We start from the raw sequence: 18637 nt of genomic DNA on the forward strand, positions 1-18637 counted from the left end.
TATATATATATATATATATATATATATATATATATATATATATGTATGTATATATATATATATATATATATATATATATATATATATATATATATATATATATACATACATATATATATATATATATATATATATATATATATATATATATATATATATATATATATATTAGTATATTTTGGTAGCAGTCTTTCCTGTAGACATATATTATTAAATATGACCGAAAAAGTAAGATTAATAATTCTAACACGAATTTTCTCAATCTTTCGTACATTACGCTTCACTGTTGGAGGTAAATCAAAAATCACTTCTCCAAAATTCATTTTTATTTCTAGTCTGACGCGACACGGGCGCGTTTCGTAAAACTTATTACATTTTCAAAGACTTCACAAATACACAACTGATTAGAACGTATCTCTGATTTTATATCTACATTTGAGTGAGGTGGGCGGGGTGATGTGGCATTAACACAAGACAGAACACGAGGGGATATTAATAGGGTATTAAAAGTATCAACACAAGACAGAACAGAAACAATGGGTATTGAAAAGAAGTGTTTGTAGAAAGCCTATTGGTCCATATTTCTTGATGCTTCTATATTGGAGCGGAGTCTTGAGGTGGGTAGAATATAGTTGTGCAATAATTGGCTGTTGATTGCTGGTGTTGACTTCTTGATGTGTAGTGCCTCGCAAACGTCAAGCCGCCTGCTATCGCTGTATCTATCGATGATTTCTGTGTTGTTTACACAGAAAACACTCTACACCTCACTCAAATGTAGATATAAAATCAGAGATACGTTCTAATCAGTTGTGTATTTGTGAAGTCTTTGAAAATGTAATAAGTTTTACGAAACGCGCCCGTGTCGCGTCAGACTAGAAATAAAAATGAATTTTGGAGAAGTGATTTTTGATTTACCTCCAACAGTGAAGCGTAATGTACGAAAGATTGAGAAAATTCGTGTTAGAATTATTAATCTTACTTTTTCGGTCATATTTAATAATATATATATATATATATATATATATATATATATATATATATATATATATATATATATATATATATATATATATATATATATATATATATATATATATATATATGTCGTACCTAGTAGCCAGAACGCACTTCTCAGCCTACTATGCAAGGCCCAATTTGCCTAATAAGCCAAGTTTTCCTGAATTAATTGTTTTTCGACTACCTAACCTACCTAACCTAACCTAACCTAACTTTTTCGGCTACCTAACCTAACCTAACTTATAAAGATAGGTTAGGTTAGGTTAGGTAGGGTTGGTTAGGTTCGGTCATATATCTACGTTAATTTTAACTCCAATACAAAAAATTTACCTCTTACGTAATGAAATGGGAAGCTTTATCATTTCATAGGAAAAAAATTAGAGAAAATATATTAATTCAGGAAAACTTGGCTTATCATGCAAATTGGTCCTTGCATAGTAGGCTGAGAAGTGCGTTCTGGCTACTAGGTACGATATATATATATATATATATATATATATATATATATATATATATATATATATATATATATATATATATATATATATGTCGTACCTAGTAGCCAGAACGCACTTCTCAGCCTACTATGCAAGGCCGGAGTTGCCTAATAAGCCAAGTTTTCCTGAATTAATATATTTTCTCTAATTTTTTTCTTATGAAATGATAAAGCTACCCATTTCATTATGTATGAGTTCAGTTTTATTTTATTGGAGTTAAAATTAACGTAGATATATGACCGAACCTAACCAACCCTACCTAACCTAACCTAACCTATCTTTATAGGTTAGGTTAGGTTAGGTAGCCCAAAAAGTTAGGTTAGGTTAGGTTAGGTAGGTTAGGTAGTCGAAAAACAATTATTTCATGAAAACTTGGCTTATTAGGCAAATCGGGCCTTGCATAGTAGGCCAAGAAGTGCGTTCTGGCTACTAGGTACGACATATATATATATATATATATATATATATATATATATGTCGTACCTAGTAGCCAGAACTCACTTCTCAGCCTACTATTCAAGGCCCGTTTTGCCTAATAAGCCAAATTTTCCTGAATTAATATATTTACTATAATTTTTTTCTTATGAAATGATAAAGCTACCCTTTTCACTATGTATGAGGTCAATTTTTTTTTATTGGAGTTAAAATTAACGTAGATATATGACCGAACCTAACCAACCCTACCTAACCTAACCTAACCTATATATATAGGTAAGGTTAGGTTAGGTAGCCAAAAAAAGCTAGGTTAGGTTAGGTTAGGTAGGTTAGGTCGACGAAAAAACATTAATTCATGAAAACTTGGCTTATTAGGCAAATCGGGCCTTGAATAGTAGGCTGAGAAGTGAGTTCTGGCTACTAGGTACGACATATATATATATATATATATATATATGTCGTACCTAATAGCCAGAACGCACTTCTCAGCCTACTATTCAAGGCCCGATTTGCCTAATAAGCCAAGTTTTCATGAATTAATGTGTTTTCGTCTACCTAACCTACCTAACCTAACCTAACCTAGCTTTTTTTGGCTACCTAACCTAACCTTACCTATAAATATAGGTTAGGTTAGGTTAGGTAGGGTTGGTTAGGTTCGGTCATATATCTACGTTAATTTTAACTCCAATAAAAAAAAATTGACCTCATACATAGAGAAAAGGGTTGCTTTATCATTTCATAAGAAAAAAATTATAGTAAATATATTAATTCAGGAAAACTTGGCTTATTAGGCAAATCGGGCCTTGAATAGTAGGCTGAGAAGTGAGTTCTGGCTACTAGGTACGACATATATATATATATATATATATATATATATATATATATATCGTACCTAGTAGCCAGAACTCACTTTTTGGCCTACTATTCAAGGCCCGATTTGCATAATAAGCCAAGTTTTCCTGAATTAATATATTTTTTCTAATTTTTTTCTTATGAAATGATAAAGCTACCCATTTCATTATGTATGAGGTCAATTTTTTTTATTGGAGTTAAAATTAACGTACATATATGACCGAACCTAACCAACCCTACCTAACCTAACCTAACCTATCTTTATAGGTTAGGTTTGGTTAGGTAGCCGAAAAAGTTAGGTTAGGTTAGGTCTGGTAGGTTAGGTAGTCGAAAAACAATTAATTCATGAAAACTTGGCTTATTAGGCAAATCGGGCCTTGAATAGTAGGCCAAAAAGTGAGTTCTGGCTACTAGGTACGACATATATATATATATATATATATATATATATATATATATATATATATATATATATATATATATATATGTCGTACCTAATAGCCAGAACGCACTTCTCAGCCTACTATTCAAGGCCCGATTTGCTTAATAAGCCAAGTTTTCATGAATTAATGTTTTTTCGTCTACCTAACCTACCTAACCTAACCTAACCTAGCTTTTTTTGGCTACCTAACCTAACCTTACCTATAAATATAGGTTAGGTTAGGTTAGGTAGGGTTGGTTAGGTTCGGTCATATATCTACGTTAATTTTAACTCCAATAAAAAAAAATTGACCTCATACATAGAGAAAAAGGTTGCTTTATCATTTCATAAGAAAAAAATTATAGTAAATATATTAATTCAGGAAAACTTGGCTTATTAGGCAAATCGGGCCTTGAATAGTAGGCTGTGAAGTGAGTTCTGGCTACTAGGTACGACATATATATATATATATATATATATATATATGTCGTACCTAGTAGCCAGAACGCACTTCTCTGCCTACTATTCAAGGCCCGATTTGCCTAATAAGCTAAGAATTTTTTTCTTAGGAAATGATAGAGCTATCCATTTCATTATGTATGAGGTCAATTTTTTTTATTGGAGTTAACATTAACGTAGATATATGACCGAACCTAACCAACCCTACCTAACCTAACCTACCCTATCTCTATAGGTTAGGTTAGGTTAGGTACCCGAAAAAGTTAGGTTAGGTTAGGTAGTCGAAAAACAATTAATTCATGAAAACTTGGCTTATTAGGCAAATCGGGCCTTGCATAGTAGGCTGAGAAGTGCGTTCTGGCTACTAGGTACGACATATATATATATATATATATATATATATATATATATATATATATATATATATATATATATATATATATGTGGTACCTAATAGCCAGAACTCACTTCTTGGCCTACTATACAGGACCCTCATCGCAGTAGGCCAAGTTTGCAGGGCTCTTGAATATTAAGACTAGTAGAGATGATGTCTATCTATTTAGCCTATTAAGCATTATATATATAATATATATATATATATATATATATATATATATATATATATATATATATATATATGTATAACATATAATATATATATTATATGTCGTACCTAGTAGCCAGAACTCACTTTTCAGTCTACTATACAAGGCCCGATTTACATAATAAGTCACGTTTTCATGTCTAGTAGCCAGAACGCACTTCTCAGCCTACTAACGAAGGTTGCATTGTAGTGGGGACATATTAGGGCATACATCTGTTTCAGAAAAGTTGTTCAATATCAACCCATTTTTTTTTTAACTAGTTGTATAGTAAAAAGGAAGACAAAAAATACAAAACTTTTATTATTCAACTAATTTTATACTAACTATTTTATAATTGGTCCGAAATATAGTTCCTCAAGGTGACATCATCATCAAGATAGTAATATCATGCTGAGGTATACCAGTAAGACTGCCCAGAGACTCGGCATTGTGGTTGATGGCCGTCACTGCCATGCTGAACTCAACCATTGAACGACTTACAGATCTGTCTATGGGGACGCTATTCCAAACTCGGTTGTGTAGAGACTCATTTGGCTTTCCCTTCAGACACTTTTTCATGTTTTCCTCCGAGATAAGATCATCGTAGAACTTGAAGTAGATCTTTTGGATTTCAAATTCATCCTCATTCGATTGTGGGATATTCATGGTCTTGTGTGTTCGTTGGATCTTTTTATTTGCAAGATCGTGTTGGTAAAAACACCAAGAATTTTTGCCTTCAGGACAGAAATGGTGTAATGGATTTTCATCTGTGGACGTTTCATGGAACAGTCCGGATAGGCAGGCCTTCCTCATTTTTCTCCAGTCTGTGTTGATGTTGTCCCTGATGGCTCGTTTGAAGTGAACCATCAACTTCCCAAAGGTCTCGTAACTTAGCTTTCCATTACCTTCGGCCTCCCCTTTTGACTCCAAATGGATGATCTGTGTAACAAGTCTCTCGACTAAGTAATTTTTACACTCAGTCTTTTCCACCTTAACGTCTCCATATGGTCCAGCACCATAGTTCATTCCACAAACTTTATTGTAGGTAGAGGAGGAGTTACTGTTATCCACCAAAGTTGTATACCTGAGTTTGATGTTTTGTGATCGACCCCACATCAACAATGCAGCATCCTCTTCCATATTTTTTGGCCTGCTGTAATAGTTTTTATCACAATGTGGTAGATGTTTATCCATCTCATCATCAAACTGAGCCTCGTTTATTTCCGAATTCCGTTTCCTACGTTTGAGCATTTGGCACTGAATGCAGGTTTTTTTACAGAACACATTGAAGTCCACAACCATGCCTGTTAACATTTCCACTAGGAAAGCAGTGCTAATTTGTGAATAAGGGCTCCTAGATCCGCTAAAGGACACATCAATGTTAAGGAAGCCATCAATGGGGTCTATATTTAACTGTTTTTTATATTGGTCAAATATTATACGGCGAGTGTTTTCTTGCACTTCTTGCCATCTCATATTAATTACATTTCTTGTATGATTTTCACACCTTCTATACACCAGTGGTGACACAAATTCCATTCCATTTATGGCACACATACTCTTGTAGAACATGTATCCTTGGCCATTTAGCATGTTGAAGTACACTAATGTCTTCAGAATCTCGCAATTTCCCATCAACTCTCGTAAAACTGTATGATTACATATGCTACAGCTTTCCATCACTTGCACATCATGGTCATCAACCCTGACTATATGACGTAGTGTATTATGCGAGCAATAATGGCATAATTTTACATAATTATTATCTAAGTACTTTTCAAGTTCCTTGTCTGTCACCATTAGCACTGTCTCACGTGCTGTTACTTCTTCACTGTTTTCTTCTGTATCCTGTCTAAATAATTTCAATCGTTTTGTGGCACTGCTCTCGGTATCTTTACGTCTTTTCAAACCACTGGAAGTACCTACAACATCATCATGTTCGTGATTTTCAGTCAATGTTTGTGTAACTGTAAGTTTACAATGACTACAGTTTTTTGTTACTGTACATTTATCATGTTGATCAGATATCTTGACTGTATGATATAGTTTATCATGTAAACAATCACACACATAATTAGAATCAAGGTACTTCTCAAGCTTCCTATCTGTTATTAGCACTGTCTCTTGTGATTTGATTTTATAATTAATTTCTTGCCACTCACTGTAATCTGGGTCTTGTCTCAGCTCTTGAGCTGAAGCAGATTTCTGTTGTTGATAAATATGGCGAGCATATGCCGCTTGCGCTTGTTTTAATTTTTTCTTCGACTTGCGTGGCATTGTGCAATCTCGTATTATTGTATGACAGCATTCATCTTCTGCAACAGGAAAGAAATATTAAAATGAATAAAAATTAATGTTATGGTGAGTCTGGTCGTATAAATTTTTTTACATTTCACAGGATACAGTGAGCCCTGAGTAGGACCTACTTGACACAGAAGCAGAGGGAGGGGTGTGGGCAAGAGGCCGTATTGGATATATAATGAAGTGGACAGGATGTGAACCCCCCTTTTATACCCACAATGCCCAGCGTTTATCAATGTTCTGTCATCTACAAAGGATGTGGGAGGCAGGGAAGGAGGGAGGGAGGGAGAGACTGGGAGGCGGGCAAGCATGGAGGGGAGAGACTGACTGGGAGGCAGGCAGGCAGGCAGGCAGGCAGGCAGGCTGGCAGGATATTCCTGCAGGCTGGCAGGATATTCCTGCAGGCTGGCAGGATATTCCTGCAGGCTGGCAGGCAAGCTGGCAGGCAGGCAGGCAGGCTGGCAGGCAAGCTGGCAGGCAGGCTGGCAGGCAAGCTGGCAGGCAAGCTGGCAGGGAGGCAGGCAGGCAGGCAGGCAGACAGGGAGGCAGGCAGGCAGGCTGGCAGGATATTCCTGCAGGCTGGCAGGATATTCCTGCAGGCTGGCAGGATATTCCTGCAGGCTGGCAGGATATTCCTGCAGGCTGGCAGGATATTCCTGCAGGCAGGCAGGCAGGCTGGCAGGCAAGCTGGCAGGCAAGCTGGCAGGCAGGCAGGCAGGCAGGCAGACAGGGAGGCAGGCAGGCAGGCAGGGAGGGATATCCGGTGATAGGTGCCTCGCATCGAGTCTCTCGGTCGGCACCTGACACCTGACCAGATGGTGCATGTGATGTATCATATGGGTGGGCGGGTCTCTCGGTCGGCACCTGACACCTGACCAGATGGTGCATGTGATACATCATATGGGCAGGTCCAGGAGGCCGTGGTGGGGACCCAAACTCACACACGGAGTGGCCTCATTTACTCTCTCTCTCTCTCTCTCTTTCTCATTCACTCTTTCTCTTTCTCATTCACTCTCTTTCTCATTCACTCTCTCTCTTTCTCATTCACTCTCTCTCTCTCTCTCTCTCTCTCTCTCTCTCTCTCTCTCTCTCTCTCTTTCTCATTCACTCTCTCTCTCTCTCTCTCTCTCTCTCTCTCTCTTTCTCATTCTCTCTCTCTCTCTCTCTCTCTCTCTCTCTCTCTCTCTCTCTCTCTCTCTCTCTCTCTCTCTCTCTCTCTCTCTCTCTCTCTCTCTCTCTTTCTCATTCACTCTCTCTCTCTCTCTCTCTCTCTCTCTCTCTCTCTCTCTCTCTTTCTCATTCACTCTCTCTCTCTCTCTCTCTCTCTCTCTCTCTCTCTCTCTCTCTCTCTCTCTCTCTCTCTCTCTCTCTCTCTCTCTCTCTCTCTCTCTCTCTCTCTCTCTCTCTCTCTCTCTCTCTCTCTCTTTCTCATTCACTCTTTCTCTTTCTCATTCACTCTCTCTATCTCTCTCTTTCTCGTTCACTCTCTCTATCTCTCTCTTTCTCATTCACTCTCTCTCTCTCTCTCTCTTTCTCGTTCACTCTCTCTATCTCTCTCTTTCTCATTCACTCTCTCTCTCTCTCTCTCTCTCTCTCTCTCTCTCTCTCTCTCTCTCTCTCTCTCTCTCTCTCTCTCTCTCTCTCTCTCTCTCTCTCTCTCTCTCTTTCTCATTCTCTCTCTCTCTTTCTCTCTCTCTCTCTCTCTCTCTCTCTCTCTCTCTTTCTCATTCTCTCTCTCTCTTTCTCATTCTCTCTCTCTCTTTCTCATTCACTCTCTCTCTCTCTCTCTCTCTCTCTCTCTCTCTCTCTCTCTCTCTCTCTCTCTCTCTCTCTCTCTCTCTCTCTCTTTCTCATTCACTCTCTCTCTCTCTCTCTCTCTCTCTCTCTCTCTCTCTCTCTCTCTCTCTCTCTCTCTCTCTCTCTCTCTCTCTCTCTCTCTCTCTCTCTCTCTTCTCATTCACTCTCTCTCTCTCTCTCTTTCTCATTCACTCTCTCTATCTCTCTCTTTCTCATTCACTCTCTCTCTCTCTCTCTCTCTCTCTCTCTCTCTCTATCTCTCTTTCTCATTCTCTCTCTCTCTCTCTCTCTCTCTCTCTCTCTCTCTCTCTCTCTCTCTCTCTCTCTCTCTCTCTCTCTCTCTCTCTCTCTCTCTCTCTCTCTCTCTCTCTCTCTCTCTCTCTCTCTCTCTCTTTCTCATTCTCTCTCTCTCTCTCTCTTTCTCATTCTCTCTCTCTCTCTCTCTCTCTCTCTCTCTCTCTCTCTCTCTCTCTCTCTCTCTCTCTCTCTCTCTCTCTCTCTCTCTCTCTCTCTCTCTCTCTCTCTCTCTCATTCTCTCTCTCTCTCTCTCTCTCTCTTTCTCATTCACTCTCTCTCTCTCTCTCTCTCTCTCTCTCTCTCTCTCTCTCTCTCTCTCTCTCTCTCTCTCTCTCTCTCTCTCTCTCTCTCTCTCTCTCTCTCTCTCTCTCTCTCTCTCTCTCTCTCTCTCTCTCTCTCTCTCTCTCTCTCTCTCTCTCTCTCTCTCTCTCTCTCTCTCTCTCTCTCTCTCTCTCTCTCTCTCTCTCTCTCTCTCTCTCTCTCTCTCTCTTTCTCTCTCTCGATAATGTACTTGTGGTTGATATTTGATATAACCTATCGGGCATATATATACTGGACAGCATGGAGGTTGTGATCACTACGCCGCCGCCTGCAGTATTGTAAACGTTAGTTTGTGCACGCGCCAATAGGGAACGTGAGCTGGGCTTAGACCGTCATGAAACAGGTTAGTTTTATCTTACTTAAACTGTGTTGTTGCGACAGCAGTCCTGCTCAGTACGAGAGGACTGCATGTCCGGACAAATGGTTTCATTCTTGGTCGATAAGCCAGTTGTGGTGTGGCTTGGGTTGTAGTGTTGCTTGGGTTGTGGTGTGGCTGGGGTTGTGGTGTGGCTGGGGTTGTGGTGTGGCTGGGGTTGTGGTGTGGCTGGGGTTGTGGTGTGGCTGGGGTTGTGGTGTGGCTGGGGTTGTGGTGTGGCTGGGGTTGTGGTGTGGCTGGGGTTGTGGTGTGGCTGGGGTTGTGGTGTGGCTGGGGTTGTGGTGTGGCTGGGGTTGTGGTGTGGCTGGGGTTGTGGGATGGTGTAGCTGGAGTGGGGTGGCTGGGGGTGGTAGTGTTGCCGGCGTGGCGTGGCTGGAGTGGGGTGGTAGTGAAACTGTGATAGTCTTAGGGGTGTGTGGGTGTAGTGGATGTGGTGGAGTTTTGTTGTTAGAGTGGGTGTGGTGGGTGTGATGGGGTGTTGTAGGTGGTGTGGGTGTAGAGGGTGTGGTGGGTGTCGTGGATGGTGGGTGTGGGTGTTGTGGGTTGGTGTGGCTGTAGTGGGTGTGGTATGTGATGTGGATGTGTTGTAGGTGTGGTATGTGATGTGGATATGTTGTGGGTGTGGTATGTAATGTGGATGTGTTGTGGATGTGGTATGTGATGTGGATGTGTTGTGGGTGTGGGATGTGATGTGGATGTGGGTGGTGGGTGTGGTTGGCTGGTGTGGGTGTGATGTGGGTTGAGAGTTTGGTGTGGGTGGGTGTGGGTGGTGGGTGTGGTTGGCTGGTGTGGGTGTGATGTGGGTTGAGAGTTTGGTGTGGGTGGGTGTGGGTGGTGGGTGTGGTTGGCTGGTGTGGGTGTGATGTGGGTTGAGAGTTTGGTGTGGGTGGGTGTGGGTGGTGGGTGTGGTTGGCTGGTGTGGGTGTGATGTGGGTTGAGGGTTTGGTGTGGGTGGGTGTGGGTGGTGGGTGTGGTTGGCTGGTGTGGGTGTGATGTGGGTTGAGGGTTTGGTGTGGTTGGCTGGTGTCGGTGTTGTGGGTTGAGGGTTTTGTATGGGTGGGGTTGGCTGGTGTGGGTGTGGGTGTGGTTGGCTGGTGTGGTTTTACTGGGTGTGATTGGCTTGTGGTAGATTGGTGTGGATGTTGGGTTGGCTGGAGTGGGTGAGGTAGGTTGGTGTGGCTGTAGTGGGTGTGGGTGGTGGGTTTTGTTGGTTGGTGTGGGTGTTGTGGGTTGAGGGTTTGGTGTGGGTGTTGTGGGTTGAGGGTTTGGTGTGGGTGGGTGTGGCTGTAGTGGGTGTGGGTGGTGGGTTTTGTTGGTTGGTGTGGGTGTTGTGGGTTGAGGGTTTGGTGTGGGTGGGTGTGGGTGTAGTGGGTGTGATTGGCTTCTGGTAGATTGGTGTGGGTGTAGTGTGGGTGTGATTGGCTGGTGTGGATGTTGGGTTGGCTGGAGTGGGTGTGATATGTTGGTGTGGCTGTAGTGGGTGTGGTATGTGATGTGGGTGTGGGTGGTGGGTGTGGGTGTGGGTGTGGGTGTGGGTGTGGAGGTTTAATGCACTGGGTCCCAGAAGGATACAGACTGAGAATGGGTGCCTCTAGTGGTACCTCACTTTTTTTTTTTGTTCGGAATGCTTCAAATTATTATATACTTTTGAATTTTGTTAGATTTTCTATAAATTTTATTAGTTTTCACATTTTGTTTATTCTGTCCAATAAAAGCAACATAGAACACTTTCAAAGGCGTTGACCCCCACCGACCATTGGTGACCCTCGCCCCACTGGTCGCATGACAAGCTACACACACCAGCTAAACCCACAAGCTGCACCCACAAACTGCACTCACAAGCTGCACCTACCAGCCACACATACCAGCCACACCCAACAGCTAAACACACTAGCTACACCCAACAGCTAAACACACTAGCTACACCCACTAGCTACACCCAACAGCTAGCTACATACACTAGTTAAACACAACAACCACACACACACACACACACACACACACACACACACACACACACAAGCCACACCCAACAGCTAGCTACATACACTAGCTAAACACAACAGCCACACACACACACACACACACACAAGCCACACCCAACAGCTACACACACTATCTACACCCACTAGCTACACCCAACAGCTAGCTACAAAACACAACAGCCACACACACACACACACACACACACAAGCCACACCCAACAGCTAAACACACTAGCTACACCCAACAGCTAGCTACAAAACACAACAGCCACACACACACAAACACACACACATACACACACACACACACACAAGCCACACCCAACAGCTACACACACTAGCTACACAAGTCACACCCAACAGCTACACACACTAGCTACACCCACTAGCTACACCCAACAGCTAGCTACATACACTAGCTAAACACAACAGCCACACACACACACACACACAAGCCACACCCAACAGCTACACACACTAGCTAAACACAACAGCCACACACACACACACACACACAAGCCACACCCAACAGCTACACACACTAGCTACACCCACTAGCTACACCCAACAGCTAGCTACATACACTAGCTAAACACAACAGCCACACACACACACACTCGTGTCTTTGAGACAGGAGTTCATCAAAATTTTCACTGATTATAAGAGTCTGATCCTTCATACTGTATTATGACACGAAATAAATTTTATGGTTACTGCAAGATTGGGAGGAGGGAACCATCTTCTTCCGGTGGGGTTTACCAATCCCCCATTTTAATTAATGAATCTGTAACCAAATTTAATTCCTTTGGGGATTGCGTGAAAGATTCCGATGGTGATTTATTTCTACGTTGTTTTTCGTGTAGCTTTTGAGTCTATTATACTTTTAGTAACAGTACCTAACCAACCCTTCAATATCGAAATTGTTTCCAGTTTCCAATGGGATATTTATTATTATGAAAACACATTGATTTTTATAATTTATATTAAAAACAATAATTTATATTAAAAACAACATTTTTCGTTGATCTTATATATTAAGCCTGATTTAGGACTTATTGCATATATTTTGAGTTTGCAAGTACTAATTTTTATACCAAAAATATTACAATTAGTGAAAATAGGTTAAGTGATGGGACATACCAATAGACTATGTCTCTTCTTTCAAATACCTTGGAGTCTCTGTCCCTTGTACCTCAACTGCAATCAATAAGTTACATCAACAATGTAGAGACAGACTCAAGGCTCTCAGAACTGTAGTGGGGTACAGCCCGAAATATGGTGTTAATATTAGAATAGTAAGAATGATGTATTTAGCGTATAAAGGTCTCTGATAGACTATCATGTACCAGCTTTGGTCCTACAGAATGGCAAAAGTATTGATAGACTGGAAAAAATACAAAATGAAGTGTCCTATACAAAGTTCATAGGTCCCTTAAAATTGTTATTAGACGAGAACTCCTGGATGAACTTGAAGAAAGTAAAACAGTGTAAAACTGGACAGTGTTTCTGTTTATGTCTAGAATGGGAACCCCTGTAAGAGAACCTCTTGAAACACTTGTCACATTCAAAAGGCTTCTCCCCTGTATGGAGTCGACGGTGTTCTGTTAAGGCTTCTTTTCGCTTATATACTTTTTGGCAAATATCACATATGAATCTGTGTTCGTCATCATCAACCTCATTTCCATCTGCTCTCATTGCATGACCATTGTTAAGAGCAGAGTAGTAGGCTAAACCGGGGGGTGCCAACTTCAGGGACTTAGCCTGAGTGTTGGATGGAGCTGACTGTACAGAGGTTAGTTTTGGCGATGCTGATGGTTTAGATTTAAGGGAGAGATCGATCGGTTGTACATCATCAACCTCATTTCCATCTGCTCTCATTGCATGATCATTGTTAAGAAACGACGAGTCAATGCTTACAACCTTGGGATTAGCCTGAGTGTTGGATGGAGCTGACTGTACAGAGGTTAGTTTTGGCGATGCTGATGATTTAGATTTAAGGGAGAGATCGATCGGTTGTACATCATCAACCTCATTTCCATCTGCTGTCATTGCATGATCATTGTTAAGAGGAGGGTAGTAGGCTAAACCGGGGGGTGCCAACTTCAGGAACTGGTAAAACGACGAGTCAATGCTTACAACCTTGGGATTAGCCTGAGTGTTGGATGGAGCTGACTGACCCTCACAATAGTCACTGAAACGTGGAGAACGAACCTTCTTTCCATTACTAGTGGTCTGGGCAGAATCTGCATCTCTTTCATCATCCCTACTCCCCAAAATGTTATTTTTTTGATGTTGTTGCTGTATTTTTTGTTGTTGTTGATGGAATTGTTCATCTAACCACTCAAGAGTGTGTTGATGTGGGCATCGCCAGGAGATGAGAGCCTCCCCCCCCCCCACAGTGCCACATTCACACACTTTTTGTCCCTGCGTCTCGCCCATTGCCCCATCGTCCATGCCTTCATGGCATCCACCAGCGACATCTTTGATGTGCCCTTGAGTATGTTGGGACTGAGAAAAGTTATGTTGAGATGGTTGCTGTTGTCCATTGTCACTGCCCCGGGGCACAAACCCAGCCTCTAGACAACTGCCTGAGTGACAGTTTCTTGGGTTGGAAGAGGACTGTGTGTCAGGTCCAACATGCGCCATGTTCAGATGATTGATGAGCCGCTTAGTACTGGGGTCCTGAAATTTTTTTAGGTTGTTACAATCAGACCATTATTAAATTAGTCTATAAACATCCAAACTTAAAAAAAAAAAAAAAAAAAAACTATGATCATTGAGAAACAATATTCATTGCTGGTAAATTTTACATTGTAATTTTTACATCCCTAGGCATTCCATAAAATTAAATTTTAGACAATTATTCATCCAAAAAATTACAAAAATTACACACACACAAAAAAAAAAACAAAAAAAAAAAACAAATTAATACTATAACCCTTAAGAAGGAACGACGAGAATACGACTTCACTCACTATACTGAATGGATTTCTTCAAGGATTTAAACACATGTTGTCACTGGGCGTGAACTACGAGGTAGACTGAGGGAGTAAGGAGCTATCACATCCTTTTTATTCATTGAGGACAATCTAGTGGCCAGCGACGAAGAGCTCAGGTCTCGAAGCTCCGGCGAGTATTATGTTATCCGATACTGTATATAATATTTGGCCCAATGGACTTCAGGGAGCCATTGAGTTAACACACCATAACGCCAACACCAATATTTATGTGAAATGTCATTACTTACTTGATCAATGAGAGGGACCCCTCATCAGAGTATTCCGAGGAGGAATCTTCAGATGAATCTTCAGATGATTCTTCAGATGATTCTTCAGATGAATCTTCAGATGAATCTTCAGATGAATCTTCATCGTCTCGGTTCACCATTCCAAACCTACTTCTGATGGCATTTTTCTTTCTTTTCTTGAAGGGTGGGTTAAGATCATTATCATCTGATAATGTCTTTTTGATGTTGGTGTTTTTTTTTGGGGGGGAAAGGTCTGGGGTAGATTGAGTTAAGGGAAACTCATTTGGGTCGATTTTGTTCAGAGTGAACAATGACATGCTAATTTTGGGAAGGGAACTATCCATACGGATACCATTCCATATGTTTAATATGTGAAGGGGATCGAGGTCTTTGCCACATATGACAAGCTCACCTTGTACAATGGAGGACATTTACTCATTAAAACGTTTGGAGTTAGTAGAATTAAAAAAGGGAATGGGACTGGACTCAGCATAAAGACGTACACCCAGACAGGCACCGGCTCTATCAACGAGACGAATTGAGTCTTGTCTGATCTCTCTGTTGGTGTGAAGCTCTTTATATAAAAATGGTCCAAGTTGTTATTTTTGGGGCCTCAGAATACCACCGGATGTACACACATACACAGACACACACACACACACACACACACACACACTCAATAATATTTTTATTATGGCTTTTAATTTAACCAAGCTGTAGAAAGAGACCAATATATATAAAAACAATTACTTATGCCTAGTGTATAAAAAGAATAAAGTTGCTTCTTGAAGAGAAAGAGGAACAGACTGACAATTAAAAATATCAAAGCTAAACATAAAATTAATATATCCCTTTTAGAATTTGAAATTAAATTTTCTACTTCTTGTAATTCCAAATCTGCAGTTTGAATGGGATAATGTTTATATTTAGCTTCATTAATGATATAATTACTCATATCTATCACTTTAGAATCTCTATCATAGGTTTTAGAATTAATCTTGTGAGTAATTGCTTGACCAAGGCTGTTTACATCAAACTGACTAAGCAGGCTTAAAATCATCTTGTTCTCTTCTAAAGAATTTGTGGTAGTTCCATCCATACCAATTATGTTTATACATTGGGGATAAATGCGTATTATTTCATTTATGGCAGATAAATATATCATATCTGGTGTTATTTGTGGTGTGGTTATAGACTGTGGAGGCCCCAATTTAATATATTGTCCAAAGTTTATATCTTGTTCTAACAATTGATTAATTATTTTATGGCGAAGGTTTTCTAATGCAGCATGAGTTATTTCATTATTGTACCCACCAATATTACCTATTGATAAATATAATTCTAATGGTAACAACACTAATCCCACAGATAAAACAAGGGATAAAGACGAAGATAAAACGGATAAAAGCCGTATTGAAAATTGAATGCTCATTTCAACCATAGATGATCGAATGATCATCGCCAAAAGTTGAATAATCATTTGTTGAGATGAAGCTTCTACCATAATTACAGATAATAATTCTTGAAGAGCATCATGAAGAATGTTTTCGGAGAAATATTTTAACAGTCTTGAAATTATCTTAGGCACTCGAGTTGTAACTTCAATTTCGGTTATAGTAATAGCCTCATCTTTTATTAATGATAATAAATCGGAAAACTCAGATTCTAAACGTGTTATTATAACATCTATGAAATTAGTAGTTGTAGTAGTATACTGTTCAATAAATGATACATTTTCGGAGGATACTACTATATCCGCTTCGTCAACAAATTGTTCTTTTTCGAGTATTGACTGTGGAACAACTGTTTCAATATAACCTCTGTCAACATCCATATAATTTTGTTTGTTCAATTTATCCATAAGAATCATACTCATTCCTGATGTTGGATTAAGTAAGTCCACTAATTCACCATCGGTTAATTGGTTGATAACTTGATTGCCAAATATAAAACCTAATATCTGGCGGTGGACATGACTATGGCATTGATCTGACTGGCTATCGTAGTATTTATGAAAGAATTTACAATAGATTGAGTTAAAGTTTATATTCTGTTGCTGAATATTCCATGTCAATGGTGGAGCATCGATTAAGCCAGCAACAGCTTTTCTCAGTTGATATGTATTTGTATTCTTGGCATAGGCAATGGGGTTCTTTTGATAAGATTGTAAATCGTTTTCATTAGAAGGACTCCATCGACTTGAAGGTCTTAGAGCCAATGTTTTAAGTGCAGACAACTGTACACCACAATAATTTTCGTTAGATTCTTTGACATTAATCGACCAAGTTTCAACGGGAATAGGTTTCGAGAAATAATGATTGTCTGTTTCTGTATTGTTTAGAATAGATTTTAAATCATTACCAAATCTTTCTTGAAGAAATTCAAGGACCTCATTATGAACAGCATAACATGCTTCACTACAGGCATATTCACGTTCGTTTATTAAAATAGCTGATCCAGATCCGGGCTGACAAGCAGTTTTTACATCATAATAACATTTTAGCATGTTACAACCTAGCGTTGTGAATTTAACTTCAAAGTCGTTAGGATTTTCATCTAAGAAAGCTTTGGGGAAATTGGGAGGAATATTTTTCCATGGTATATTCTTAATGATAATATTTTTAAAATACTTACTTCCATTTCTTTGTTGAAGAATCTCCATTGTTTTTCGTTGTGATATACGATGTACTATGTAAGTTGCAATTGCAATATCAGAGACAGTAACAGTTTTCATTACGAAAATGTTAAGAGTATTTATTTATTTTTTTAATATTGATCAATATAATAAAGAAATTTGAGAATTCATTTACCAGAATACTGAGAGGAATCATGGTGGAAGCTGGAGTAAATGGTGATGCTGAAAGTTGGAATAGTGGTGGTGGTTGTGAAGAATATGGGTGTCATCGAAATGATTATTATTATCAACCAACCATTCCACAAATACCATTACAAACAACTCAATATATGATTGTACCTTATTATATGACTTCAGTGCCACATTCAATTTATGTAATTCCACCTTCTTCATGTTACGTTTATGATTTTCCTTCAAAATATTTTTATCAATTAGCTCCACCACCACCACCACCACCACCACCACCACCGCCACCACCACTACCACCACCACCACCACCACCACCACAACCACCGCTACCACAATCATCAGAAATTTATTCCCATTACAGTGTTGAAGTTCAATATAAAATTTCCTTTTTAGAAAAGGAAAAAGAAAATTTAAAATCATGGAAAATTTTACGAAATATTGATGGACATATAACAGAGGTCCCCTGGGGTATATCCTTCATATACATTGCATATGAATATGGTGGGTTACCTCGAGAATTATTTATGAAATATGTTAATGAATGTTGCAATGGTAGTTAAACATTTTCTTTGCAAATAAGCTCAGTGAGTAAATATTGTATATTATTACATCAATGCACCATACACTACACCACCCATTAGTGCACTCATATGTCGCTATTTGATCACCATTATCAATGGGCCTAACATTATTATTAATAATAAAATTAAAAGTATAACCCAGCCAATATTTTTAATTGATTTCAATATAAATTGCCATATATCAGATTGCCCAATGCCTTGAATCACTTCACCAATACCATCTCCTAAAATTTCGGCAATATTTCTTAAAATTGTTCCCTGTTCACATTTATATATATAAAATATTTCTTTATTTTCTAAATTAGAAATAGGTTCATAACCCTTGACAAATTGTGAAAGATAATTGTAGTTATGGGGACAACATATTCCCTTACAGCCCAAATTTAATATGTTTTGGGTTTCTGCAGAATTTGGAATATCAAATTGACAGTTCCAGACTTTTTTATTGAACAATGGATGAGTATTATCATTTAGTATGTCATAGTTAATATAATCAACCCGATTGATAGGGAATTTACAAAATCTGGTCAAATATACTTCTTTTTTTAGGGAATGTCCTTTTCCAACATGGTATCTAAAACAACCACTGTTCTTCCGATTGTATTTGTTCAAATATTCAAGAAAAGCAACACCTACACCTAAT

Source organism: Procambarus clarkii, chromosome 39 (genome assembly GCF_040958095.1).
Source record: "Procambarus clarkii isolate CNS0578487 chromosome 39, FALCON_Pclarkii_2.0, whole genome shotgun sequence".
Taxonomy (NCBI): Eukaryota; Metazoa; Arthropoda; class Malacostraca; order Decapoda; family Cambaridae; genus Procambarus; species Procambarus clarkii.